This window comes from Channa argus, chromosome 12 (assembly GCF_033026475.1).
Source record: "Channa argus isolate prfri chromosome 12, Channa argus male v1.0, whole genome shotgun sequence".
Taxonomy (NCBI): domain Eukaryota; kingdom Metazoa; phylum Chordata; class Actinopteri; order Anabantiformes; family Channidae; genus Channa; species Channa argus.
The window spans coordinates 1,860,569-1,874,595 of record NC_090208.1 but is presented as its reverse complement, the minus strand read 5'-3'; positions in this window follow the sequence as shown (position 1 = coordinate 1,874,595).

Sequence of the window (14,027 nt, the reverse complement as noted above, 5' to 3'; positions counted from 1 at the left end):
GGTTGTAACAGGAGATCACGTAGTCTACTTGTTGATTTGGCACAGGTTTTACAGTGGATCCAGTTCCAGGCGCAACTCCCTGCCCCCCTCCCCCCTTTCCCCAGTTATTACCGGGCTTGATACCATTGCTCCGATGTGCACTGGCTTGTGCAACCTCAACGGCTGGGGATGGGTGCTTTGCTCGGGAACATAGGAGCAGTCAGTCGAGCTCCTGACCTTACAGTTGACAGGTAGCTGCTCTTTCTACTCGCACGTCCCTCATACAGACTATGTGCTTTCATTGGTACCAAAACCACAAAGTGGCACCATTATACAAAATCATACAACTTGCAGCTGAGAGACTATAACCAGCTTTGTGTGGAACTTACCGTTAAATGTGTAATGCATGTTATCCCAAAGTGAAGACAAATGTCCGTGTGGATAGTTTTCAGGACTTTCTGAGACTGTTATTTAAAAGCGTCTTTAGTTTGACCCCAGTCCTGCAGGTGACGCATAGACCACCAGGACAGGTGTGTGATAAGACTCCGTGTTATCAGGATGGGGGTGATAGAGGGATAAGTGTGTGAAAGACGGAACGCAGACCCGATAGAGGGATGGTGAGAGACGATTGCTGTGGTGATGGGCCCTGTGTGAGGTTCAGGTGCTTTTATTGTGTCCAACTACAATAAACTTTAATCTAAAAGATCAGTTGACTTGATGGATCAAAGGGGACTGGTGATGGATGTCTCACAGCTGGTCACATGGGACACGTCTCACTTCTGATTGGCTGAAGGAAGAGTATAGGTTTTCCTTGTGCAGGTGTTCCATTTTATGTCAAACACAGAGGGACTGCCACATGTTCGAGGTCAGAGGTCAAGGTAGCCTGAGTAGGCACATGTGTGTTTGTGTGATTGACATTCAGTGAAACATGAGTCTGTGCAAACATTTGAGTGAAGAAAAAGAGAGTGTGTTCAACCACAGCGGCCGAGAAAACCTTCATTTCATCAGTTCAAAGCTCGACAAACAGAGAAATGATTGATCAGATAGAAACAACACAATGTGAAATCACCTACAAGCTAAAAAAAAATCAATGTATCGCTTATTAGATTTTATAGATATGATCGCTAACACCAGCAGAAGCAAACAGTTTTTTTGGAAGGTTTCCCAGCTCACTTGAAGCAGCCTAGAAATAGCATCTAATTCACATTATATGAAGGCCTATATATATTTTATTGTTCTAAACAGCCATAATCTGGATAATTATTACCCATTCTGGAGTCTCCAAACCACCACTTCAGTCACCGCCAAGATCAGCCATCAGGAAATGCTCGACTACTTTTACGTTATGAGACTGTGGGTTTTATTTTAATTTTAACAGACTGTCTGTATGTTTAGGTCATTGTCACTTAGACTAATTCACCGGAGTTTAGAGAAAAAAAAAACAGATGTGATTTTAGTATTTAATGTCCCACATCCCTCAGGTGCACAGACGAAAGGGTTCTTTTTAAAGCAAGCAAAGAAAGAACATTACTGAGATCGACTTTCTCTCATCGCACAACAGCAATTTGAACGTTTTTTTAGTGGTTCTGAATCACAGTCAGTCATGTTTCCATCATCTCAGTCACGTCTAAATATCATTTACCACAAAGTGATAAAGTTTCCAGCATTTCCTCTGAATGATACAGGAAAGATCCAATGCTGTGAATGCTGTTAGTACTTTTACTGCAGTAGGGGATCAGAATACTTCTTTACTGTTCCATGAAACAGTCTCCTGAGAGCTCAGGATTCCTGCTCTATGTGTAATATGTCTTTATCGTTGAGTTATAACTCGGAGCAGTGCACAGTGTTGACTGATTGCAGTCCAGTATCTTGGCTCTGAGGCAGATTCTGGTCAGACCTCCTCACTCAGCTCCCGAATCCTCCTCCCCAGTGAAACTCTCAGTCTGCCGCCGCTCCTCGTCTCCCTGAGCTCATTTGACAGAAATGACTTCCAGACGTTGTGCTGCGAGTGAACGGTTTGTAGGACATGAACAACTCTTTATTTTATAAATTCCAGCTGCAGAATCTGATGTTCCGCTGCGTCCACTGTGTGCGACTGTTACAGTGCGCGTACTGTGTGTGATGTATAGGGAGGAACATGTCGACATGTTATTTCACTTTAATGAGCACATTGTTGGCACAGAGATGCAGAGACATGAAAAAACAGAAGGTTTGTGTTTCATCTCTAAGTGCTGAAGAGTGTGTGTGTCTAATGTGTGTGTGTGTTATCCAGAGCGGTTTTGGCCGGACTCCTGCTCTGTGTCTCTCTCTGCAGGACGATCAGTACTGACAGCTCTGAAGTGCCCCAACACATGTGTGTTCAGAGTGTGTGTGTGTGTGTGTGTGTGTCCAACAGTCATGCATGTGATTTTTCCAGTTTAAGATTTTCCAGTTTGTGGCAAACCTCCTGACCTCCAACATACCAAAGCACCTTGGAAACTCTTCAAGGACCTCTGCAACCACCGTTAGAACTGCTGGGACCTCCTTAAGGACTATTGGAAAATCTCCAGTAACCCCTGACATCGCCTTAAGTCTCCTATATGTTATAGACATTTGGCAGCTCCTACATGAGGTCTGGTTCCTCTTTAACAACCTCTGAAACTCCTGGAATTTGACTGATGCCTCTTAGAGCCACCTAAAGAACTTCAAAAAGTCCCGCAGTTTCAGCTTCTCTAAAAAGCTCTTATAAAACTTGTCAAAGAAAGAACTTCTTAAAATCCTGGAACCTTCCTTAAGAACCTCTAAAACAACTGAAGTCTGAAGTCGACAACTCTTAGAACTCTGATCAAACCACTGGAACCACAGTGACTCTTCATACAAACATCTAAAACTCGTGCAAGAGCTGAAACCCTCACCAATGACACCCAGACCAATAAGACCTCATCATGAGTTCTTCAAGAACACCGTACACTGTAAACAGAGGTTAGATAAACCCTTTAAGAGCAGATGTACCTCTAAGAACATCTCCAACAGGAAACTCTCCAAGCTCTGAAACTGACTCCAGGAACTGAAGTACCAGATCTTTTCTGTAACTGCTGGTTTTCTTAGAACCCCGTATGGGAATAAGTCCAGCTTCCTGGTGTAGACCAGACTGTTTAAATGTTCCTATGAAAATGTAGTAGAATTACTGCTCATTTAACCAGAGCAAATATTTGAATCTTTACCGATGAGTTTCACAAAATTGCGAAACTTTTGACTGTAGAAAGAAGAAGAAACTTATGAATTGAATTGAATATGAAGATAGGAAAATACCTGCATCATACCCCTGAGACATCTTTACTCCAGCAGAAACCCCGATGTGACAAGTCATCTAAATGTATCTTAGCCAGAATTATGCGCCACATTTTCTTACTGGAAGCCCTGGAATCTTATATCATCTGTTTTGTTCCTAAAGCTAAACACAGAACTTGTGCTGAGGCATCAGCTCATAGAATAAAGTTTACTTCCTAAAAATGAACACAAACCTCTGAAATCAGTAAAGTAAACTGGGACCTGCCCAAACAATTTCTTCCCAGCTGGGAAAGCAATTAGAGATGTATCAAAGGCCTTTTTCAGTCTAATCCAGACTGTCCCACGTATTCTATCAGATGAAAAACATTAAAACTACTACTCAAGAAATTAAAATAGTTCCACTCTACCTGTGTGTGTGTGTGTGTGGGTGGTTCTTTCACGTTGATTGGTGGAATAATATTATGGCACAGTGACTAATGGGCGCTTTGCATGCATACACACACACACACACTTGTGTATTGTGTGCGTATTTTCCCTCAAATGTTATCTGATCTGTGTGAGTTCAGCTCTCAACACTTTTATTTGTTCTCTTCAGTGAACCTCCTCCCTCCTGCAGCCATATTGGACGTCTGCTGTGTCCCAGTTTCACACACACACACACACACACACAGTGTGTGTGTTTGCATGGAGCCAAATGGCATTACATTTGATTCAATCCATTTCCTGGAAACTTCATCCAACCATAACTACTACTTGACTGACCCTTAACCAAGTCTTCATCCTAAAATGTGATTATTTACAGCAGTAGGATTATTTGTCTGTGATGGATCAAACAGTTTGGGGTCAGATGATAGAAACATCTTTGGAAATAACACACCAATTCATCATTTAACGTAGCGTAGGGCCTCAGGCCGTGACTCAGAACTGGAAGACATCAGCATGTGAGAGTTAGACGATAATCGGGGCCCAACCCTGAGAAATAAAGATCATCTTTCAAAATCTCCTCCAAAACACACAGGCAACAACACTTACATTAGTGTTCTTTGGTTTTTTGTGGTGTCTTGCTGAACATAACTTACTTACTATAATTTACTATAATCTGTTTCCAGTTTCTATCCAGGAACCCACTAGACCCTGATCCAGTATCAATGGAACATCTTCAGTGACCTCTGCAGCTTTCGTGGCTCTAGATGAGAGCTTAGTGTTTTACAACGACGTTTAAAGCTCTATGAAACTTCTATAACTGACTTTGAACCATCAGCATCTAGAGGGCACCTGTTGTCCTGGATCTGTTGATTGTGTCACAAACCTAAAGCTTCTCTGAGGAACTCAATAAACATCCTCAGTGACCCCTGGATCCTTCTCAACGACCTCGACAGCCTTTTCAAGGACTGAACCTTTTCAACCCCTGAACTTTCTGAAAGCCCATGGAAACTCCTTAGGCACTCCAGGAACTGTGCTAAGTACAAACACACACTCACACTAACTGGTAGACAGATGTGTGTGATTTGAAAGAAGAGACAGACAGACGGCCTGTCGCCATGGTAATGATCATACTTGTCAATCAACACGTGATCTGTCAGCTGATAGGCTGACGGATCACTTCCACTAACTCTAACCCTCTCCCCCCTATCTGACCTGGTAATAACCACACACATGTGAGCACACACACACACACACACACACACACACACACACACACACACACACACACACACACACACACACACACACACACACACACACACACACACACACACACAGCCTGCAGTATGTGAGTCACTGTTCATCAAGTTACAGAAAACTTAAAGATCTTGTTACTGTTTGCGTGTGTGTGTGTGTGTGTGTGTTGTACAGTATCTCATTGGTTCAGCTCTGAACTGGAACACATCACTGACACCAGCCACAGATGTTCTCAGGGTCACAGTGGATTCCTTTAACTGAAAGACATTTAGTGTTTCATTACATTTGATCCACTCAAACAGTTACGGTGCATTTGGAGCCTAACACGCTTCCTGTTTATGGACATCTCACCCAAGACAGGCTACAGAGTGTCCCCTGTGTCCATGGCCACAGCCTGAAGTGAGCTGTAAACAGGCCATAACACAGGCGATCTACACTCCTTACTGTCCCTGAACACCTCTAATGGAGGCAACGTCTGAGGCACGACCACAGTTGGGTGGAAAAGTTTGAATCCTCTTATTCTGAAATGGCAACAAGTGCAATTTGTTTTGTTGACCAAAGTCAGGACCCAGCTTGAGGTCAATAGAAGGGAATTCACATGCTTTACACATAAATTACGGGAAAATATGTATAATATATGAAATGATGTGTGACGTGCTGTGCAGCACATAAACAACACAAAGCCAAGGAGATTTAGGGTTAAATTTGTTTGTGTGTGTGCAGGCTGAAAGTGCATTAAATATTATGCCGTTAAAAAATATTTATTGAAACAAGGATGTGCAAACTCTTGTCTGTCAGTTTCTGAGATCCGGTTTGGTGCTTTCCGTGCATCAGGAAGCTGCCTTTAACATGCGGGACGGGCACCATGTGATGAGGAAGAAGTGTGTTGGCCTACCCTCAGAGAGCAGCACGGTTAAACCTGTTCCCCTGAACAACTTAGAAGATCTTTATGAAGCCGGACGTGATTGACCCGCTTCTTTTTATCTTTTCTCACATTCTTTACTGGAGATCATTTTCCTGTTAAACCCAGGGGAGGTGGAAGTGTCTGCATCCAGAGGCCCTAACATCTGGTGTCAATCATGCCATGAGACGGCCAACGCCGTTCATTGTGTGTGTTGCGTGGGGGTCACACATCACAGTCAGCACCTTCTTATGTCTTTGAAAGACTCAGTGTTCATGGACAAGTCCAAGTGGAGCCTGAAATCAGTCAGAATCGAGTTCTAATCTCTTTGTGTGAGGCTAGAGTTTGACTTGAGCAAAGCTCTGTGCTGTCAGCTTGTTCCTCCTTTCAGCTTATGTCCCTGCTGTCGGCAGAAACACTGAGGCTGTGTGTAACTTTATACACGTAACTACAGAAGAACACACACGCTCCCTCTGTCAGGTGTGTATCAGGTGTCAGTCTCACTATTACACAGCTGATTTTCCAAACACTGAGCTGGCAGCAGAGAAACGTGTAAAGTCTGAAGTGAAAGCAGTGTAATCTATGATGTAGACTGTACTACACAGTATGTGGGTGAACTGTATGTTAGCATGTGTGCTACTGCAGAACATCTGGAACACATCTGCATACATGATTCATATTTACACCAGAAGCTGCCCCCCCCCCCGCTCTCTGTAAAGGAAACACTCAGAAGGTTTAGAAGTGATAAGATTTCATCAACACGTATTTGATCTGTTCTTCAGTCATGTTCCATGTTTTACTTTCACACAAACACACGGACTGAATCACACATTCACATACAGCTCTAATGTGGCATATCGTTCATTACGACTGTGCAGTGAAGCAGCTACACATGTGAACATTAGATTCAGCATTTCAACATCCTCACTTCCTCATGTTTGAGTCCTTAAATCATGAACTGTTTCTGTGCAGCACCACACCACATCCCATCCCTTACGCACTCGCAGCCTGTCAGTCTAGACTCAGGGCGGCTGCCGAACTAGTGTTGTTTTTAACCAAAAGGTCTTGAAGTGTGGAGCCTCAAATATGTGAAGCAGCCCGTTGAGTCATGCTGGTTCTGGATTCAGTTTTCCCAGAGTTTTTGGCTCTGATCTGTGGGTGTCGTCTCTCAGATCACAGTCACACAGACCAGTGCTGAAACAACTACTCACATCATTACATCAGGAAAAGTACCAGTACAGTGTAGAAATACTCTGCTACAGGTTAAAGTCCTGCATTGAAAAACTATTATGCAAATATGTAAGTGGTTGCCAAGGGAGCAAATTCCAGGAATTTATCACAGATTTTTATCACATTTCTCCCAATAATTACACATCAGTAGTGGCCAAGTGTGTTCAGCAGTCAAGAAGAGTGGAACTTATAAAACCACATTACTCCATCCAGTCCGGATGTCATTGGTCAACTGTGTCACTCTCTGAGGTTCACGTGTCTTCATGACAGTGTGTCGTGACTTTTCAGAAATGTTGAGAAGATAAACATGTTAGAAAAAACAATGAAGATGCGCAATGAGTATGTGAAACGCAGTATGAAAAGTTGTTCACACTAAAATCACCTTTTTTCCTTTTTATGCTGCCTCTTTACTAATACACTGTGTAATTTGGTTATATACATATGTTTTTTGAAGAATACAGATCAAATGTTTTATGCTAAAAATCAGTACTCTCAGTTACTCTATATGACACAGATATACCAGCTGATTGATGCATCTTGATGTTAACTGTAATAACTATACTTTAATCACAAGCAACATCTTCACAGTGGTCAAAATACTGCGTCATTTCATGCAGAAGTTGTTAACAGGAAGTATTGAGTCTAAAATTATCTTTCAACTGTTCAGACACTCAGTTGTTGTCCAGACAACATGAAGAGTTCATCTGTCTCTCTGCTCCTTGGTGAGTCCAACACACACATTCTACATTCATTACAGAGCAAACACGCATTTAGACTAAAGACAAAGTAGAAACTCTCTGTCTGAGTCTCACAGCAGCACCGAATCTGAACATCTGATTATGGTTAAATGATGTATTACTGTGTTACTTTACGTTACTATCAATGCACTGCACAATCTACTGAATGAATCAAACCTTTCCTCCGGTTCCAGGTGTATCTGTGCTGCTTCTGTGTGGACTGATTGTTTCTGCAGGTGAGTTAATGGAAGTGAAAACACTCACTGATACTACAACGATACCACACAAACTTTTACTCTCTTCTCTTTCAGTACTTTCCTTCTCACCTCCTGCTCCTCTAACAACGCCGCTTCTACATTTAGTGGTTGTCATTCCCTACTGTATCTCTACCTTTCTCATGATGTCGATACACAAAAGCATGATAGCAGGTAATATTCACAAACTCAGCCCTTTATGTGGTGGATGCAGCAGTTGCCGTAGTTTAGATGGGAGATTTGAAACAAACAGTGCTGCACTACACCTGAGGTCTACAGTTTGATTACCATTCTCATAAACGGAAAGAGGTTTAGGAATAAAACCCCCAGATCTGCAAATTTATGACTTTGTCCAAACTTGCCTGCAGGACATCAACCAGTCTCCACGGAGATGGTCCAGGACAGGGGAAGAGATCATATCACCGACGAAGACTATTATGCCACAATTAATGTCACCACTGAGCGTGAGATTTGAGCTGAGAGACTGATGGTGCTGCACCATGTGTCCTGTCTTCAACATGGACGTATGACGAATTAATTTAATTCATTTATTTAACCAGGTGAGTTCATTGAGAACCGATTCTCATTAACAGTAACAACCTGCCTTACTTACAGCCACATGGTCCCTCGTCGTCTGGCATAGACTCCAGCCCCTCGTGACTCCAAACATAAAATAATGGATTTATTGTTAAAGCAGTTGATGAAAGATCCTTTGGACAGTTTGTGTCTGTTGTGAGTCGTCAAAAATGTCGATGATATGAACATGTTAAAATGTGCAGTGAGGACATACAAAGCATCTTTTGCCTGTTCCTGTTGTCTTTTCACTAATAAATGGACTCTGTCATGTGACTCTTTTGGTTCTTTATCTGTTTTCTCTAGTTTTTCTTCTTTCTTAAGTACATTTTATTTGAATATCGAGTTACTATCACATATTATGTTGGAGCCTCACAGAGCTGAGCTGCCATCATAACTGCAGCCTCTATGTGTTCTCATATCTATTATTAGTTAGCTGATTTCAACTGTGGGCTGACTATTAGAAAACCGCAACTTCTCTTTTTGTTAAAACTCATCAGAACTAGCACAGTACTGACATTCAGCTGAAGCTGAGAAGTAGAGTTGAAGGTGTGGTGTGCAACAAGAAAAACCACGATATAGCACTATGAGTTCCAGGCCACCAATAGATGGGTTTCTGAGCAAACTGTGTACATCTCTGTGGTAGAAAGGAACAGGAAATAATGCTAAGACCAACTTGTTCTCTTTGTGGCTTATAGTAAACACACAAAGTTAATGAACAGAAAATGTTAACTGTCTTAAGAAGTTTGCAGAATTAGCTGTTCCTTCCAGCAACTACATCAAAGCTCTGGATTTCCTGAACCTGTGGAAGGATGGACACTGCAAACTAACAACTGAAGTCCTCCTGGCAATAGGTTTACGTGGGGTGTTCATCAGGCAGGAAACAGAACCTCCTCAGTCCACATGAGCACATTGGGTCAGGGAGAATTATCTGGAGAAGAAAGTAATTCCTGGAATAGTCTCCTTGATGGAGAAAACATTATGAATCATCCAATTCCTTCTCTAATAAAATAGGTTCAACGTGTCTGACTAACAGTTGATGGATTCTAGAGAAATATATCAACTGATTGTGTTCATCCTGTGAACTATTATGAAGTAAGTTAATTTTCACCACAACCAACATACAGTGTGCATGCTGACCAGTACAGGTTATTATTGTGTCTGATACAGATAATGATCATGCAGTGTTGAAGTTGTGGACAGGAAGTCACGAAGCTGATAGCGAGCTAGAGGTATCACTTTGGCTTTCACATAAATAATTGGTTATCATAGAGACAACATGAAGATTCTGTCGGTCTCTCTCCTCCTCGGTGAGTCAAACACACATTCTACATTCATTCATTCATCCACTACAGACAAAAGAAAGATTTCAAAGGAAACACATTTATGCTGATGTGCATTCACACGTCTGGATACGCTGATAGCATCTCTTGTCATACAGGGTTTCTTTGGGCGTTGGGTGATTAAGAAGCAGTGTGAAGTGCTTTGAGCACCAATGAGGTAGAAAAGCGCTTTATGAGAGCAGAGCATTTAGCATTTACATACTTTTTCTGATAATGTACATAGATTATATACAGTTAAAGACACATCATACAGAATTTAGAAACTGGGACCAGGACCAATCTGCTTCTCCTTGGTTCAGTTTTGGGTTAGTACAAAAAAAACCCAAAGCTCTTGCTGTGTCTGCGCTGCTCATCGTTTCCCTGTAGTGTGCTGGGCTAATGAACAACCTCTTCAACCTGCACATCTTTGCATCCCCTCCATTCTGAATAGGCCAAAAAAGTGAGATTTCTTTTGTCACATCAGCCCTTGTAGTGAAAACAGGTGGATCTTAAACATCTCTAGAGACATTCACTTTAAAAGTAAACTCTGTGGTGGCTTTTGACTACAAAATGAGTCCTGGACCTTTGTGTGTTCTGGCTCATTAAACTGAACTTCACAAACCCGCTTTATAAAATCAAAGGCCTCTGAACTTCAGTAATACACTGATTCATTCTCTCCTCTTCCAGGTGTGTCTGTGCTGCTGCTGTCTGGACTGACTGTTTGTGCAGGTGAGTTGATGGAAGTTCCAACAATTATTGCCACTTACACTGACACTGACAATAAGACACATTCACTCTGTCTTTTTCAGTCCTCCTCCTGTTCCTGCTCTCGACGAGGCTGTTTTTCCATCTGTTGGTCTTCTTTCCATATTTTATCTCCACCTTACTGATGACTCGTTCCCTCAGGAGCATAGAAACAGGTAATGAATCTGTACTCAGATCCTCATTTAGCGACCATTTCCTCCTCAGACACAGAGGACTGAGCGTTGAGGAGCTGGAGAAGTTAAAAACAACTTGTTGTCAAGCCACAACATCATAGACTTAGTGCAGAGTTGGAAAGTCCATGATGGCTGCAACAGCCATCATTCCTGTCTAAGCACATGCTCTCTTGAACGTGGGCAACAAGCGCAGGCCACACGCAGCATTTTGGAAGCAGACTCGCCCTAAAGAACCATATTTGGGTTCGAGCTGAAGAAATCGTCATACTAGAGAAAAAGATTCAGGATACACCTTCAGAAGTAGTTGATGTAGAAATGGTCAGCGACTCTGCTTTACGTCAGTTCTGTGACATGAGCTAGAGCTGTCAGCAGCCAAGAAAGCACAAGTCATGTGTATGGAAGTTTTTTGGATTCATAAAAAATGATGGACAGACTGACAAACCCATGTTATTTGCAAACAAATACCAATATCAGGATCAAAAGTAGCTGATTGGACGTCATGCACAACAGGACCCTGCGTGTAAAACTGTGACCTGCTATTTTATTGACACAAACCCGCAAATGAAGAATTCGGTCATTGTGACATGTTTCACACACACACACACACCAGAGGGACTACAGAGGGTAAAAAACCTGCACCTGGCAGCAACATTATAGCATTTTTCTTATATTTGTAGTGTGTATGTTGAATCGGAAGCCTTTCATATTCGTATACTTAAATAACAGAGTTTAGTACAAAAATATAAAATTATTTGAAATATAAAGATAGTATCATTTCATATTAATCGTAGGCCCTTGAATTGAATCAACGATGTATCATTGCATATTTTTTTGCGAGGCTTATGTTTAGCTGTGAGTTATGAAATCATATTGTGACAGAACCTGCCATTTACACCCCGACTGTGCTGTTTACAATTTTACTTAATATGAATTGTGCAGAGACCCTTGAATATCGACGGAACTGGGTCCAGGTCTGGCTGAAGTAAAACCCACAGGTCTTAAAGTTCATAACTTTGTCCACACTTTCTTGCAGAACACCCAGCAGATGTTTCCTTGAAGGTGGTCCAGGACGTAGGAGGAGTCTGGGAAGTAGATGAAGACTATGATGACCTCACTAATGTCACTACTGAGCATGAGTTTTAATCTTCCGTCACGGCTGTGACGCCGGCCCGTGTTGCCCTGGTGATCATAACTTTGATTTCCCCTTGTCTCCTTCTCTCTCTCGGCTCCAACTCCTCCTCTTTACCTGCTCCTCTCTGCTGACTTCTCCTGTGAATCCTGATTTGTTTCTCTTTTCGAGTTACCTGTTTGTCTCTGACCATTTGTTTTTTCTCTCGCCTTTCTCACTTGATGGCTACTGGATTAAGAATCAGAGGATATTGAGATTGTCTAAGGTTTGGTTGTTACTTTCCATTTTTTGTTATCTTGCCTTGGTTGTCAGGCTTCCGTCCTCGCAGTCCCAGCCGTCCTTTGTCCCCTTCTTTTCCCGTTCACTACCTAAGCCGAGTGCCTACACCCTGACTCTGCCGCACAGCGTCCACGCTTCTCCTGCGCTCGTAAGAATTCAATCACCTTCAAAATAGATTAGTGTTTAAGTTGTTACTTAACTTCTCTCTTTTCCCCCTAAATCGCCTCACACCACCTTCTGTCCCATCACTGGCCTTTACACTAAACTAATTACTGCCGTCCAACTCTTCGCTTGTTCCTTCCCGGGTCTGATAATGCTGATGTCTTCAGAGACTGATGGTGCTGCATCATGTGTTTGTCTCCAACATGTAATCTATTGATCAGTGGTTAATAAATAAATTAAATTCATGTTTCATTAAAAATCCAGAATACAACTCTGTGTAAGTGTGTGTTGGTGGCCTGCTACATTTCATTCAACTCAACAAGCGTTTTCATGTTTGAATACAGACCAAACCACAAAGCTCGAGTTGTTTTAAATCCTAAAAAATACATCTATGCTTCATTTTGTTAAAAGGTGTAAACTTCTAGCAGCCAGAGTTGTAGTTGTTGTGTCGACCACCTAAAATGCTGACGTGCTGCTGTTTGACATTTAGCCTCACATGCTATAATTTTTTGCCTTTATTTCATCAGTTTAAGTTGAGCTAATGCTGAAAGTAATTTTACTTCATCCTCTTTTATCTCTTCTTGAAGCCTTTTATTTCATTTATTCTTGTTTGTGTTGGAAGTATTTCAGAACAGAAAACACATTAAATCTTCCACAGATATTCACTCTTCCCTTATGTAAAATGTTCAGCCTTCTGTGATCAGGAGCTTCAGGAGCTTGCTGCTGAGCACTGCGGCAGGGAATGGAAACCTTTCACCCCCCTGGTAAACCCGACACACTCTGCTGGAGCCGATGCCTGTTTTCAGTTCAGATGTTTGCATTTCAGTGCAGTGATCCTTTAATTTTTAATGTCAGAACACGAGAACAGGAGGTCAGAGGTTACGGCTGATTGGACGGTTCAGACGGGAAACAGGGTGTGTGTGTCCCTGGCATGGTGTTCAAGAGCACACTCACACCGCAGGGAAATTCCAAAACTCTCTCTCTCACACACACACACACACACACACACACACGCTTCTTGTTGCATGCTTTTTGAGACACATTTATCGACATAATGGATTATAAACCCACTCACCAAACCTACAGTGTTTGATGTAGTGAGAGCTCTTAAAATTAATCTCACAGTCCAGAAATGTCCACACAGTGTACACATGTCCTTGCAGTGTGGAAATATGAAAATATGCTGGATTTGGTTTATTACATGTTATTGTTATCCTGTGTGTGTGTGTGTGTGAGTAAAATATGTGTTGTACATTCAAAGAACATCTGTTGAACACATGTAAAGAACTGAGAGACACTAGCTCCTCTCTCGCTGAGATCAGACCCCACCCCTTCACCTGAAAGGGGGCGGGGCTAAAACACATCAGGATACATTAATAAGTTCCTCACTGAATTTCTTTTATTTCCAGTGTTAATTAAGATTAAGGCAGACGTGGCTGTGATGTTACGTAACTATCATCACAAATTAAAAACAGACATACAAGTGTTCGTAATGAAAACAGGCTCCGTTCCAGTGAAATGCAGTAAACCACATGACGAGCTGATGAGTCATGTTGTGTTGTGTAGCTAT